Source organism: Triticum urartu, chromosome 4, assembly GCF_003073215.2.
Source record: "Triticum urartu cultivar G1812 chromosome 4, Tu2.1, whole genome shotgun sequence".
Classification (NCBI taxonomy): Eukaryota; Viridiplantae; Streptophyta; class Magnoliopsida; order Poales; family Poaceae; genus Triticum; species Triticum urartu.
The window spans coordinates 148828023-148844833 of NC_053025.1; positions in this window are offsets into that span (position 1 = coordinate 148828023).

The following is a 16811-nucleotide window of genomic DNA, read 5'->3' on the forward strand; positions in this document are numbered from 1 at the left end:
AGCTAGATCCATAATCTAGTGCACAAGCTCTCAGCATATCCTCCAAAATCTGATTGACTCTCTCGGTCTGTCCATCTGTCTGGGGGTGAAAAGCTGTGCTGAACTCCAGTCTGGTTCCTAAAGTTTCATGCAACTGATTCCAAAACTTTGAGGTAAATTGGGTTCCTCTATCTGATACGATACTCCTCGGAACTCCATGCAAACAAATGATTCTAGTCATGTATATCTTCGCCAACTTAGCACTGGTGTAAGTGGTCTTAACTGGAATGAAATGTGCTACCTTTGTCAAACGATCAACTACTACCCATATCGAGTCATAGCCTGCTTTCGTCCTGGGTAGTCCTGTGATAAAATCCATGCCTATCTTATCCCACTTCCATTCGAGTGTCGGCAATGGCTGTAACAATCCTGCTGGCTTCTGATGCTCTGCCTTTACTCTCCGACATACGTCACAAACTGCTACATATGCTGCAATATCCTTCTTCATTCCGGTCCACCAGAATGTTTCCTTCAAATCCAAATACATCATGGTATTCCCTGGGTGAATCGAATACGGTGAATCATGTGCCTCTTGCAAAATCAACTTCCTGATCTCCGGGTCATTGGGCACATAAACACGGTCCTCAAACCATAAGGTATCGTGCATCCTCACGAAATCCCTTTCCTTTTCCTTCGCTCAATTTCTCTTTTATAGAAGCAATCTCCTTGTTAGATTTCTGAGCTTCTCTGATTTTATCCATCAATGTTGACTGAATCTCCAATGTTGCTACATAGCCTCTCGGAACTATTTCCAAACATAGCTCACCAAGGTTTTCTGCTAACTCCTTGGGTATTTTCCCTGTCATTAGAGTATTGACATGGCTCTTACGGCTCAATGCGTCAGCTACCACATTAGCTTTTCCGGGAAGGTAATGCAATCTCATGTCATAATCCTTGATGAGCTCCAACCATCTCCTTTGTCTGAGGCTCAACTCCTTCTGTGTGAAAATGTACTTCAAACTCTTGTGATCCGTGTACACCTCACAATGATTTCCAATGAGGAAATGTCTCCAAGTTTTCAATGCATGCACTACGGCTGCTAACTCCAAATCATGCGTGGCATAATTCAACTCATGAGGCTTCAGTTGCCGTGAAGCATACGAAACAACTCTCCCTTCCTGCATAAGCACTGCTCCAAGTCCTCGACGTGAAGCGTCGCAATACACCTCATAATCCTTGGTCTGATCTGGCAAAATCAATACTGGTGAGGTGACCAAACGTTTCTTCAACTCCTGGAAACTAGCCTCACACTCCTCAGTCCATTTGAACTTAGTATCCTTCTTCAACAACTCCGTCATAGGCTTCGCAATCTTTGAGAAATTCTCAATAAACCTCCGGTAGTATCCTGCGAGTCCAAGAAAACTCCGGATCTCTCCAACTATTGTTGGTGCTTCCCATTCGGTTACGGTCTCATCCTTTGTGGGGTCAACTGCTATACCTTCTCCAGATATAACGTGTCCGAGGAATCCAACTTCCTTTAACCAAAACTCGCATTTGCTGAATTTGGCATATAACTGATGTTCCCTTAGTTTCTCCAAAACCAAACGCAAAAGTTCCTTATGCTCCTCTTCATTCTTTGAATAAACCAGGATGTCATCAATGAACACTACGATGAACTTATCCAAAAACTCCATAAACACTTTGTTCATCAGGTTCATAAAATAGGCAGGTGCGTTAGTCAATCCAAATGACATAACGGTATACTCATACAGTCCATATCTCGTGGTGAATGTTGTCTTAGGTATGTCCTGCTCCCGAATCTTCAATTGATGGTACCCTGATCGCAAATCGATCTTGGAAAACACTTTAGCTCCTTGCAACCGATCAAACAGATCGTTGATCATTAGCAGTGGGTACTTGTTCTTGATGGTTACTTCATTCAATCCCCGATAATCTACAACTATCCTTAATGATCCATCCTTCTTTTCCACTAGAAGTACGGGTGATCCCCAAGGCGAAGAACTTGGGCGAATGTAACCTTTATCCAATAACTCCTTAATCTGATTCTTAATTTCTACCAAATCCTTTGCTGGCATCCGGTATGGTCACTTCGATATTGGGCCTGTACCTGGCAATAACTCAATCAAAAACTCAATGTCTCTATCCGGTGGCATGCCTGGTAATTCCTCAGGAAATACATCAGGAAAATCCTTCACCACAGGTACTTCCTCTTGCACAACTCCTGTTAGGCAGTTCACTTGTGTCCTGTTTGGCACATACCGGGATACATACTTGATCCTTCTTCCTTCGGGTGTGGTAAGCAAAATTGACTTACTAGCACACTCAATATTCCCTTCATACTTTGATAACCAATCCATGCCTAATATCACATCCAATCCTTGAGATTCCAATACTATTAGGTCTGAGGGAAAAACATAGTTTCCAATCCTTAATGGTAACCGATCACACCATCGTTTAGCCATATACTCCGCTCCTGATGAGCTTACTAACATGGGTGACCTAAGGGCTTGGGTTGGCAGGTTATATTTATCCACAAATCCCCTTGATATGTATGAATGCGATGCACCAGTGTCAAAAAGAACAAGTGCAGTAAATGACTTAACCAGAAACTTACCGATTACTGCATCAGGCTGATCTTCAACCTCCTCCACACTAATGTGGTTCACCTGTCCCCTGTTGAAAGGGTTCGGCTTCTTCCCAGAGCTTCCATTGCCATTTCCATTCTAGCCTTCGGGACATTCATTGGCATAATGTCCGGTCTTGGAACACTTGAAACAGGTGACTTGACTCAGGTCTCTCTTGGTTGGGGTTGATGGGGTGGTCCGGTTCTGGCCGTTGCTTCCTCCATTCCCATTACCATTCTTGTGGCCATTATGGTTGTGCGAACTACCTCCTCCATGGGTATGCTGAAACTGGAATCCCGGTTTAGGGGTAAAACGGTGCTTCTGCTGGGCTCCAGAGTTATTCTTCCCCTGTCCATACTTCCTCTTACGGTTCTCAATCTGCTGTTGCTTCCCTTCAATCATGATGGTGCGATCTACCAACTCCTGGTAGTTGTTGAAACTCGCTACCATCAACTGCATGCTTAGTTCATCATTCAATCCTTCCAGAAACTTCTCCTGCTTAGCTGCATCCGTAGCAACGTCATCTGGGGCATAACGTGCTAACTTGCTGAAGTCGTCAACGTACTGGCCAACTGTCCTTCCTCCTTGGCGTAAGTTGCAAAACTCGCGCTTCTTTATGGCCATAGCTCCTGCTGAAACATGGGCAGTGCGGAAAGCTTGCTGAAACTGATCCCATGTGACAGTGTCAACTGGGTAAGTGGCTGTGAAATTCTCCCACCATGCTGCCGCGGGTCCGTCAAGCTGGTGTGCGGCAAACTTCACTTTCTCACCATCCGTGCATCCTGCAGTGGTCAACTCCCTTCCTATCTTGCGGAGCCAATCGTCTGCTACTATTGGCTCGGTGCTACTGGAAAATACCGGCGGATTCAGCCTAAGGAAACGGGCTAAGTGGTCAACAGGTGGTGGTGGTGGTGGTGGGTTGTTGTTGCTATTCTGCTGGTTCTGGACTAACATCTGCATCAATTGATTCTGCTGCTGGATCAACTGAGTGAGCTTCGGTGAGAATCCATTGTCACGTCTCGGAGGCATCTGAGGGTTTAGAAAAGACGAGAATTGAGAATAGAGTGAGGTCTAAAAGGAAAACACTACCCCAATGCACATGAGCAAATGCACACAAAATCACTTCATTCAATCAAACAAGGGCTTACAATCGATCTAAAACTATCGCAAAAGTGCTCGACTATAATGTTTACATGGGGGAATACTACTACTATCTGGTGGTCATCTAGAAATTTGAACCGGTGGAAGACTCCATGATATCTGCTCCAGCTTCATCTTCAAAGTCGGGTTCACTTGGATCTGAATCAGTGTCGTCGATGATGATGTAGTTGTCTGGACATGCGACGTACTCGTCTTCCTCTTTGGATGCTAACTTCCCCTTGAGTTCTTCAATCTCCTGCTTAAGATCGCCATTGTGCCTTGCTAGAGCTACGATCTCGTCCATGTAGTCCTTGTGTGTAGACTTTAGTTCTCCTTCTAGCTCGATGATCCTTGCCTTCGTATTCTTAACCTCTATCATGTCATTGCACATCTGATTCTCGTGGCGTCGAATGTGCTGGTTTAACTCCTGGATGAAAGATGCAATGGATCTATCCTTCTTGGTGCTGACTAACTCCCATTGTTCATCTCGGCGTCCGCAAATCTGGTAGATAGTGTCCTTGAGGTCTTCTTGATAAACTTCTCCAATGCGTCCTATGGTGATATGAGCTGCCATGCTCTTCCCCAGACTCCAGGTTGGTGCATTGAAAACGCTATCTATGGGCTTCGTGATTGGCGCGAATGTTCTTCCCGGAACGTGAGCTTGAATCTTCCAGCGCTCCTCTTCAGGCAGAGTGGCGTTGAAGGTTCCCGTGAAGCTTGGTAATCCAATGTTCAGGTACTTGGTGACTTCCTTCAGGTGAAATCCAAAAGGTGTGCCTTCATCCGGTTGAGCGTACTTAATCTTCGCGTTCGTCATCCTAAAAGAGTGGAAAAGATGAGGAGTTAGAAAATGAGAAGAGAATGGTGATCTATGGCTTTAACTTAGTGGTCGTGTCCTACAGTCAGCGTGTGCTCTGATACCATCCCTGTAGCGACCCGACCCGAATGGATCAAGTGCTCTGTGCTCAGGTGTCATCCCTGATCAGTAATGCTGACACCACACAGTACATCGAAGGATTTATAGCAGAGTGGCAATCACACACTTATTACATCGTTGTCTCAAAGAGAACTTATTACACTAAATATGGCTCAAGGCCATCTAATAATGATAACAGCGGAAGACTCGGAAGATAAATGGGTCCATCAACTCCAACGGCATCACTGAGTATAGAACCACGACCTAAAAGCACCTTACTCGTCGTCTGAAAAGTCTGCAACATGAGAAGTTGCAGCCCGAAAACGGGTCAGCACATGGAATATGCTGGAAATGTAACACATAGAGAGTAATGGAATGAAACAGCTATACTATATGCTTATATGGCTGGTGGAAAGCTCTATGGTTATAGTTTTTCATAAAGCTAGTTTTCCCTACTGCAAAGGAATAAATTTATTTAACTATCATGGTGGTTGTGAAACATCGAGAATGGTTGACAGCATTCCGATCCCAATTAAGTGAACAATTAAAACCCAACAACATTAATTAGAAGTAACATGTTGAGATTCACATGATATTCAAGTACTAGATACTCAAGTTGTCCATAACCGGGGACACGGCTAATCATGATTAGTTTGTACACTCTGCAGAGGTTTGCGCACTTTTCCCCACAAGACTCGATCGCCTCCGTTGGATTTCTCGCACTACATGGTGTTTGAGAAACGGATGACCGAGACATAGCCTTTCAGAAGCGCTAGCACCTTACGATCGGGTAAACCGGTACACCTACATCCCCTACATCTGCTAGTCTACCACTGTAAGAGTTCGCACAACTTAGTCAACTATGCCAGATCCCATAATGGCTTGTGGCTGCACACGGAAGTTTCTAGCATGAAAGATCTTATGATCCCTTTGAGCCTGGGTGGCGGTCCAAAAAAACAGGCAAGTCCTGATAGACATCAGGTGCCTCAATCCACCCAGATGTGTGTTTAAGTTGCCACCTTAGATAAAACATTAAAATTATCAACTCACATCTGTCATGGATATCACTCACCCAATCCACGTCTACTAGCATAGCATGGCATAATAAGCAAATGTAGAAGTAACTCCCAAAGGTTTCATAATAATACAGGTGATAGGTACTACCTCATCTACTTCCCATCCCACAATTTAATTAGATCCTAATCATGCAATGTGAGAGGATTGATCTAATGCAATAAAACATGGGTTGTAGAAAAGGTATGATCAAAGTGTTACTTGCCTTGCTGATGATCCGCGAGACCTAGGGAATCGAAGTAACAAGCGGCGCAATCCGGGTGATCTATCGCAGACAAACAACAAGCACACAATAAGTACTCATCTAATGCACAGGTAAAACTCGAACAATAGAACGAACCAGAAAGTTCAACTTAAGAACTCCGGTTGCAAAGAAAGAACGAACCGAACAAAGAAACGGAAAACAAACGGCGGAAGAAAACAACTCGGTTCTAGCAAGTTGAAACTAGGTTAAATTTTACCGGGGCAAAAACTTGTTTAAGTTGATTAGACGGAACGGCGGTTTCAAAACAAAACTCCAGGCGCTTGAATCACCTGATTCCGATAAACGAGCGAGAAGAAAAACTAGAACGAAGATCGGATCTGAGATCGCGATCGCGGAATAAATCCGACGAAAAGAAAGAGACGAACGGTTAAACGAACGGGCGTCATTAACCGGGATAAATCGGTGATCACGTTCGTTGAGACGAACGGTCCGAAAGAAGAATGAAAACCGATCTAGGGTTTTCGGAAAAGAAACCGAAAAAAGAAACGGAAAACCGATCTAGGGTTTCGGAAGAAAACCGAAACAAAAACCGGAAGAAAACCGGAAAAGAAACAGAGAGAAAACAGAACGGTTCTTTTAGGAAAAACCGAACCGAGGCTAGGGATTGCGCGGCTACCTCCGGCGAGGTTCCGACGAGGGGCTCCGGCGGCGGCGGGGTGCAAAGGCGGCGGCGGCGGCGGCTTAAGGCGGCGGCGGCGGCGCTAGGAGGCGGCGGCGGCTATAGGCGGCGGGGCTGGCGCGCGGCTTGGGGCGGGAGGCGGCGGCGGCTGCGGCTTGGGGTGGAGAGGGGGGGTGCTTGGGTATTTATACTAGGGAGGGGGAGAGGGTTTCTTGGGGAGGGGGCAAGCAAGAGGAGGCGGCGGCTTGGAGTCCAAGCCGGACTCTGGCGAGGCGGCGGCCTGGCTGGCGTGCGCGGGGAGGAGGCTGGGCCTGGCCGGCTGGGCCTTGGCCCAGGCGGACGCTGGCTTCTCTTTTTTTTAAATAGTTCCGCGCGCAGAAAAACAAAGAAAAAGAAAACTAAACGAACTCCAAAATTCTAAAGTAAATTTTCCCCGACTCCTAAAAATGAGTCGAACAAAAAGAACTTTTCTCTGGGCCTAAAATGCAATTTTTGAAAACACGCATTTTTCCCTATCCAAATAAAACGCAAATAAACTCCGGAAAATCCAAAATTTGACTTATTCATTAAATCTTCATTTTTCCTAAATTTGGGAAAGTCATATTATTCCCTCTCTTATATTTTTGATATCGGAAAAAATAATTGAAGATGAAATAAATAAATCAAATGATCCTCTTTTCAAATTCGAGAAAACTCTCAAATATGAAAATAACGAAATCTCCAACTCTCTCCGAAGGTCCTTGAGTTGCGTGAAATTTCTAGGATCAACCAAAAATGCAAGAAATATGATATGCATGATGATCTAGTGTATAACATTCCAAATTGAAAATTTGGGATGTTACAGCTCCACATTTATTACATGCTTTATTCCAATATCAAGATCTCAACTACTAAACTTAAGCTTTCCGTGGGTCTGAACATTCTCTGGCAAAATGTCCTACTCCTTTACAGCATAAACAAATGAAGTCAGACAACTCCAGGACTTCCTGGTGGTTATCTTGGATCCTTGGGTTATTGGCTTCCTTTCAGGGCATTTGCTAGCATAATGATCACTATGCTTGCACCTGAAACATGTGATATGACTCCGGTCCTTCTTTGCAGAAACTGGGTTGTTAAGGGGATACATGCTCTTTCTCTTCCTAGACTTCTTCGTTCCGATCAATTCTTCTATCTCTTGTGGATCAAACTCCACTTCTTATGTCGGGAAGTCTCCTAGATACTCTTGGCTTTGCTTCATGCAATACTGTGAAAAATGTCCTTCTTCTTCACATGAACATCAAGCATTGGAGTAAAAACTGATTAGGCCTTCTCCATCAGGGTCGTCAAAATCTTCCTTCATCACAGGTTCTTTTAAACTCTCCTTGAGGGCTTCTTTCATTGCTTCCTTCTGTTGCTTGCTAATTTCTTGTACCTTGGGGTAAATATGACACTGGGCAGGGTAGTGCATAGTTCCTTCACACAAGAAACATGTAACCTGCCTAACTCGGCACCCTTCAGCTTGGTGATTTCCTTCACAATGAGGGCATCCATCCTTGTGTTCTACATGGGTGTGTCTTATTTCTCTGCATATCTTGCAGGCACAAGGTTTCTTCATCGGGTTACCATCGTGCTTCCGGGTAAGACGGTATCCCAACAGAGTCTTCTTCAATTCGTCCCAAGTTTTTGCTCCATTACATCCTTGTATGGCTTGATGCATTTTCCACCAGATTGCAACACTTTTTGTAAAGTATAGAAGAGCGTATTGAACCTCATACTTCCTTGCAACCAAATTGCTCCTGAAGTGATTCTCCATGTTTTGAATCCATAGCTCTACCTCCAACTCAGTCATCGGTCCAGAGAATACCATTCCTCCTTCATTCATCATCAATTGGGTCCAAGGGTTTTGGGATGAGATAAGAGGGATAGAGAGAGATACACACAATACAAACAATATAGTTTTGAAAATAGGTTTTGTTTCTTGTTGTCGGAAAACACACACAAAATATAACAACTCACAAATCATCGCATCTAACGTGATTATACAGCAGGGGTTTTGTCTTCTAACGGTCATATAAATCTTGGAATTGTTCAGTGTCTTCAAATTCTTCAATTCTTCAGAGGCATTGACTATTGTAGCTTCAATTCTTCTAGTGTATGGTGATGTATGATATCTTGTCCTCCTCAGAATGGTCTCAGTTGATCCTCCGTGTGATTAAAAGGGAAATGGGTATGGTCTAACTATTTAGGGACAAGAGAGAATAAAACTCGAAAAATATGAGAAGTAAAGGATCTTTTTTGAAAAAAAATTTTGAAGATATCATGTCCTAGGGCTTTCCAGTTTCTACGGTCACGTCCTACAGTCAATATGTGCTCTGATACCGTCTTGTAGCGACCCAACCTCAAGCGGTCAAGTCTCTGTGTATTTGTGCCATCCCGGGATGAGTATGCTGGCACACACAGTACATCGATGTATATATCAAAGTGCAATCAGATGTATAAATAACGTAAAAATGATATATACCTCATAAGTCTCATTGGAAACAATCAAACGGGTGTGGAGTCCCATCAATGCCAAAGGCAAGTTGAGTGTAGACTGTAACCCTACAATGTAACTCTTACCCATTGTAGAAGTTCCTACAACATAAGACGTTGCAGCCCTATAGGTTAGTACATTGAATGTACTAGCAAGTCACATCATAAGAATAATGAACCTATTTGTACATGCAATTTGGCTGGTGTAAAGCTCTAAGTTTAGTTTTTGCATAAAGCTAGTTTTTCCATAAAACAAAATTTTATTCTACTACTACAAAATAGCATAGGGTGAGTGGGCAACCCAACTCAACCATTTCCCAAAGTTTCATTTAAACCCAATTAATTTAATTAAGGGTGATGAGATCTCTCGGTATTTCCACTACAAGATGCTCAAGTTGTCTATAACCGGTGACACGGCTAATCTGTTAGGTTTTAAGACTCTGCAGAGGTTTGCCAGCTTTTCCCCACAAGACTCGACCGCCTCCCTTGAAGTTCTCGCATTGCCTGGCGTTTGAGAACAGGATGACCGAGACAAAGTCTTTTGAAAGTATTTCCCCTTAACCCATAGATAGGACGGTACACCTACTCACTCTACACCTGCTAGCCTATCCCGGAGGAGGTCACACTATCTACTCAACTAAGCTAGAGCCCATATTCGCATGTGGCTGCACACAGAAGCTTCTAGACATGAAAACACGTGCAATCCCTTTGTTCCTGAGCGGACGGACCACTAGCGGTGCACCACCATGGATTTCCGATGCGTGCCCCACTATACTTCGCCACCATTCAAACCAATTTCCACCCAGGTAGTTCATTTAAGTCTTGTTCCTGATTACTACTCTATCACTCAAGTCTTGCCATGAACACGTCCCAATCCACGTCTACAATAGCGAGGCACAAAGTAAACCTACATGGTGGTGACAAGGTTGTATAGTTAGACCTACCTCAAATGAACTACTAGGTGAAAGCATAGCCATCCGGCATAAAATTCCTACCATGCAATCCTACCGCAAAGGACTAAGTGCATATATAAAACATAGGTAATTGAAAGAATGGTCAAATGTGAACTTGCCTCGTAATAGTTGATGAAGATTGTATCGCTCTCAGAAATTTACTTAATAGAACTATTCGACACTCTCCGATGAAAATCTATACAGTCAAACTCTGCATTCACATAGGCAATCATTCCAGAGAACCAAATTACATGCAACATGAAATGACTCAGAAAATCCAAATGAAGACACAACACACTTGACTATCACAAAATATTCTAAGTGCAACACAACATAGGCATGGGGCTCAAAATTTGTGATGTGAAACATAGTGCATACCATGCATACTAGTAAAATATTAATCGATAGATTCTAGTGTGTGAAAATTATTGTGACAAAGGTCCAGGTGATAGGGTTTGGCTATGGTGACAAAGTGCAAAAAGAATCAACTCAAACTGAGCTCTGATTTAGGAGATATGGCCATTTGAAGTTTGAATTAAAATCTGAATAATTTCAAATTTGAATTTGGTTTACCGCTGGTTTCATTGAGTTTGGATCTATGGTTAAAAAGTTGTGGCTAATCTAAGTTTTGGGGCTAAACTGAAATTTACAGGGACCTATCAGTGAAGAAAAACATAGCGATCAGGTCCCTGGCCACGTGGCACACTGTGAAAGGCCAGGGAGTGTTCACTACGGCAACTATATGGTGAACGACCTTCAAACAAATAAAACAACTACCGCTGCTAAATAAAATGAAAATCGAAGACCGGTTTTCGCTAAAACCGCGGTTAATCGATTTAAACAAAAAAAACTAATAGAACAAGTGTGACGCCCGGGTAATCAAGCTACAGTAACCCTCTGGTAATGGTGCCACGTCACCTCGATTATTGTTGATAATCTCGTGTTAGCTCGAAACCAAACCGAATTCAAATTTGAATTAAAGTCAAAACAATAAAAGTTTTCAAAGTTGAAACAAAAATGTTCGGTGGACGCCAAATATTACAAAGGTAATTATGGGGCAACAAACACCTTTTTATAAAATGGCTAAATGATTTAAAATGATTTAAACAGAAAAGAAAGAAATAATAAAAGAAAACAGAAAACAAACAAACAAAAAAAAGGAAAAGGAAAAGAACCCCCCCCCCCGGGCCAGCCGACCCAACTGGCCGGCCCATTCGACCACCGGCCCAACTGGACAAAGGCCCAGCCGGCCACCCCACTCCCCCCACATAACCCCCCACCCCTGGTCAAACCCTAACCCGACCACCCGCACTCCCCCCTCCCACGCCGTTCCCCCCCTCCCGATCCAATCTGGATCGGGGACGAGACCTCACTCGCCCCACCCCGCTCGCCCCCTCGCTCCCTCCCGATCTGGATCGGGGGAACGGGCGCCTCGACGCCGCTCGACACCCCGCTGCCGTCGCGCACCATGGCGCCTCCGCCCTCGTCGCCGAACCCCGACGCCGCCCGGTTCTTCCCCGCCGTCGCCAAGAGCCGCCCCATCCCCGTCGCCATGCCGGACGCCCTGACCTCGCCGATGGCCGCCGCTCGCCGGAGCCGCTCCACGTCGCGTCCTCGCCTTCCTCCACGAGCACGCTGCCCCCGAACCCCTACAACCCCACCGTGAGCGCTGCTCCTCCTCCTCTGCCCCGCTCCGCCGCACACGCGCTCGGCCGGCCCGCACCTACTGCCCCCTTCCCTGCGCCGGTCATGCTCCGGCCGCCACCCGCGCACACATGTGCCGCGCCCGCCGCGGCCTCCTGCGGGCCGCGCTCGACCATCGCCGATGGCGCATCGCCTCCCCCGCGCGCGTATGCTGCTGCGCTGCTGCCGCGCCCGCTCGCCTTTGACCTCGCCTTGCCGCACGCTCCGGCCACCGCGCCTCCCTACGCGCCCCAGTGCCCGCCCCTCTGCCGTCCCCCCCCCGAGTCGCCCTTGCTCCACCTCCGGCGCCCGCGCCGCGCCAGGCCGCGCCCACCCCCGCGGCCGCTCTCCCCGCCGTTCGCCGCGCACATGCGCCGTCCTCCCACGTCCGGCCACCGCCTCGGCTCGCCGCTGCAGGGCGCAGCATCGGCCGGCCGGCCACTCCGCGGCCGCGCCCGTGGTTGGACTCGGGCACGGGCACCACACTTGTGCGCCCGCCCGCCCGTTTGCCCGATTGGCCCCTGGGGCCTATGACAGATGGGCCCCGTGCCCAGAACGTTTTAACAAAAATTAATTAATTAAAAAAAATTTAATTAATAATTAATTAATTAATTAATTGACTTAATTAAACTTAATTAATTAATTAAAGAATTAATTAAACTATTTAATCCTGATTAGATTAACCTAACCACTAATTAAGCTAATTGACCTTGTTTAATTAACCTGTTAATTAAATGTGTCAATGACGAACGGGACCCACCTATCAGGTTGACCAAGTCAACTACTGACGTCATGATGACGTCAGCAGACACTATTCTGGATAATGTTGATTAAATTAAATAAATAAATCCTAAAAATGATTTAAATGTTTTAAAATTAATATAAAATAAACCGTAGCTCGGATGGAAAAACTTTGTACATGAAAGTTGCTCAGAACGACGAGACAAATTTGAATACGCAGCCCGTTTATCCGCCACGCATCCCTAGCATAGCGAACACGCAACTTTCCCCCTCTGTTTCATCTGTGCGAAAACGCGAAACACCGGGGATACTTTCCCGGATGTTTTCCCCCTTCACCGGTATCACCTCATACCGCGATAGGGCACCTCTAACGCCGTTACTTGTCATATCATGAATCGCTATGCATCTGTTTGCTTAAATACTTATTGTTTCTCCCCCCTCTTCTCTCGCTAGACACCGAGACCGACGCCGCTGCTACCCCGTACGACTACGGAGTTGACGACCCCTCTCTCTTGCCAGAGCAACCAGGCAAGCCCCCCCTTTGATCACCAGATATCGCCTACTCTTCTCTATACTGCTTGCATTAGAGTAGTGTAGCATGTTACTGCTTCCCGTTAATCCTATACTGATGCATAGCCTGTCCTTGCTACTACTGTTGTTACCTTTACCTGCAATCCTAATGCTTAGTATAGGATGCTAGTTTATCATCAGTGGCCCTACATCCTTGTCCGTCTGCCATGCTATACTATCGGGCCGTGATCACTCGGGAGTTGATCACGGGTATATACTATATACTTTATACATGTTACATGTGGTGACTAAAGACGGGTCGGCTTGAGGAGCACCCGCGAGTGGAGTTTTGAGGCGGAGCGGCAGGGCAGGTTCCGACCACCTAGGGGAGAGGTGGGCCTGGCCCTGGTCGGCGTTCGCGGATACTTAACACGCTTAACGAGATCTGGGTATTTGATCTGAGTCTGGCCATTTGGTCTATACGCACTAACCATCTACGCGGGAGTAGTTATGGGTATCCCAGCGTCGTGGTATCAGCCGAAGCCTTCGTGACGTCAGCGACTGAGTGGCGCGCGCCGGATTGGAACGTAAGCCTGCTCTTGTATTAAGGGGGCTAGTTCTGCTTCCGGCCGCGTACGCAACGTGCAGGTGTGCTAAGGGCGATGGGCCCAGACCCCTGTGCGCTTAGGTTTAGACCGGCGTGCTGACCTCTCTGTTGTGCCTAGGTGGGGCTGCGACGTGTTGATCTTCCGAGGCCGGGCATGACCCAGGAAAGTGTGTTCGGCCAAATGGGATCGAGCGTGTTGGGGTATGTGGTGCACCCCTGCAGGGAAGTTAATCTATTCGAATAGCCGTGATCTTCGGTAACAGGACGACTTGGAGTTGTATCTTGACCTTATGACAACTAGAACCGGATACTTAATAAAACACACCCTTCCAAGTGCCAGATACAACCGGTGGTCGCTCTCTCACAGGGCGACGAGGGGAGGATCATCGGTTAGGGTTACGCTATGCGATGATACTTGGAGGACTTCAGTCTACTCCCTTCTACATGCTGCAAGACGGAGGCTGCCAGAAGTGTAGTCTTCGAAAGGATTAGCTATCCCCCTCTTATTCTGGCTTTCTGCAGTTCAGTCCACCGATATGGCCCTTTACACATTTACCCATGCATATGTAGTGTAGCTTCTTGCTTGCGAGTACTTTGGATGAGTACTCACGGTTGCTTTCTCCTTCTTTCCCTCTATCCCTTCTACCTGGTTGTCGCAACCAGATGTTGGAGCCCAGGAGCCAGACGCCACCGTCGACGACGACCCCTACTACACCGGAGGTGCCTACTACTACGTGATGCCCGCTGACGACGACCAGGAGTAGTTAGGAGGATCCCAGGCAGGAGGTCTGCGCCTCTTTCGATCTGTATCCCAGTTTGTGCTAGCCTTCTTAAGGAAAACTTGTTTAACTTATGTCTGTACTCAGATATTGTTGCTTCCGCTGACTCGTCTATGATCGAGCTCTTGTATTCGAGCCCTCGAGGCCCCTGGCTTGTAATATGATGCTTATATGACTTATTTTATTTGTAGAGTTGTGTTGTGATATCTTCCCGTGAGTCCCTGATCTTGATCGTACACGTTTGCGTGTATGATTAGTGTACGATTGAATCGGGGGCGCCACAAGTTGGTATCAGAGCTGACTGCCTGTAGGAATTCCCCTTCCACACTCCTTGGCCGAAGTCGAGTCTAGACATTGCAAAACTTTTACTAACTTGGCTGTGTGCCTTACGGGCCCACGTCGCCATCGGATGGTATTAGGATCTTTTACTCCTCGATCTTTACTCCGGGATTCTGAACTCTCTTCTATTCGGGTTAAATGATTTTTACTAAAATCTAACTTTAGGTTCTCGAAATTACTTTCTCCCGAAGAGCCCCTTCAGTCCAGATGATCGCCGGCTGCACCAGAAGATTTTGAAGATACTCCGATATTCTGTCGAGACCCTGTGCCCGTTGCTTTTGCAATTCCCTTCCACCGAAATATCTGTATGGATAATTACTTACACCTGTCGTGCTTACTTTTATTCCCAGTCGATCTTGTTATTACAAAATACCCCGAGAATACTTTGTGCCTACTGCCTTGCAGTTCTTTGCCACGTGCATACCACTACGGATAATTACTCGCATTTATCGAGTATCCGCTCATCCCCAGATATTCATGCAGTTCACAAAATTCTTCGAAATACCATTCGGTCTTCCGAAGATCCTCAGCAACCTATTGCTCCTGAAATTCTTGCTTGCTTGCATTATGGTTAATCCCATAAGTCTCGTAATCTTAATGGCATCCCTTGCCATTATCATTTTGAGTCTATTGATTCAATATGAGTGCGAATGTTCACAATCATCAGTCGAGTCCTAGGATTATCTTTCCGGCTCAGACGTCATTTTGAACATGAGCTGGTTCTCGACCAAATTATCTGTCGTCGATTGTGCCTCTGGTATATTCAATTGATCCATTCTTGATCAGAGCGTCTGCTTCTGATCCCTTGTTTTGGACATCATAATTCCTTTGGTATCTAAACCTCGAATTATTCAGATGTTCTATAAAATGATAACCGTGCATTCTTTCTTCGTCTGATTGAGTACCGATACTCACATCAGATCCGTTGTGGATTGCCCGATCCATTGTTGGATTTCATCTGACCTCGTCCTTCATATTCAATAACCTTGTGAGCCTTTCCACGGGTACATAATGCCTTTGGTAAATTGTATCCTCTGCTTTGTCAACCATGCTCTGTTTTCGGACTTGTGTTAGTTACTCTTGAAACTTGTGGTATATGTTTCTAAGAAGCCCCTATGGGTTGAACATATGCCTTCTCTAAACCGTGTGAACCCGGAAGTTTTCACGAGTCATACTCTTCTGGTGCTTCGCCAGATAAAATTCCAACACTGCAACTTCATCGAACGTGAGCAGTGAGTGAAAGGTTATGCATTGGAGAAGTGGGAGTCGACCTTGAACTTTGTGTTCATGCCCATGAACACGATGTAGATCTTATCATTAAAGCTTCTCTTAAATTAATTACTCCCTTGGTATAAGTTCATATTATATCTGGGATCTGGCCTTTTACAATCGTGGTTTCGACCATGTTCTCTTTTAGGTACCGTTTCTCGTGCAAGTTTAAGCACTTGTCTTCTGCAGAGCAATACCCCAGTCCAACCTCTACTTTGATCTGCCGTCGAGTATTACCCCCCTGGTATCTCGAGGGTACCACGGGATACATAACTTCTTATGAGTTCTTCATCGACTAATATTCTTGCCGATTCCATTTTTCCAACGGGTTCTCAGTTGTTAGAACCCCTCAAGGACACCGACAACTGAATTGAGTCCGCACTACGATTCAACAACTCTTGGTAACCTTCATTACTTACGAGTCTGAACTCGATCTCGTCATTCCGAGCCTACTCGGCTATATCATTATCGTGCCAAATTTTAACTGTGCTACCTGGTCCTTCTTTTCGGAGCACAATTTCGACGATGGGCTAAGCTTACGTCGATCTTCCTTGTCTTATTGTTTCACCTCAAACAACAAACTTGATTTCAAGTTTGTGTCATACCCATGGTTCCAATAACCTTTCGCTTCATCATTCGTTTGACTTGATGTCATCGCCGATCGATTACATCTTCATGAAGTCTCCCGACCATGGTGTCATGGTCATCATCAACATTTTGAGCTCTTGTAGGATATCAATCAAATTCATGATGTGAAATACCGTCCTTGCCCCTCGATGAT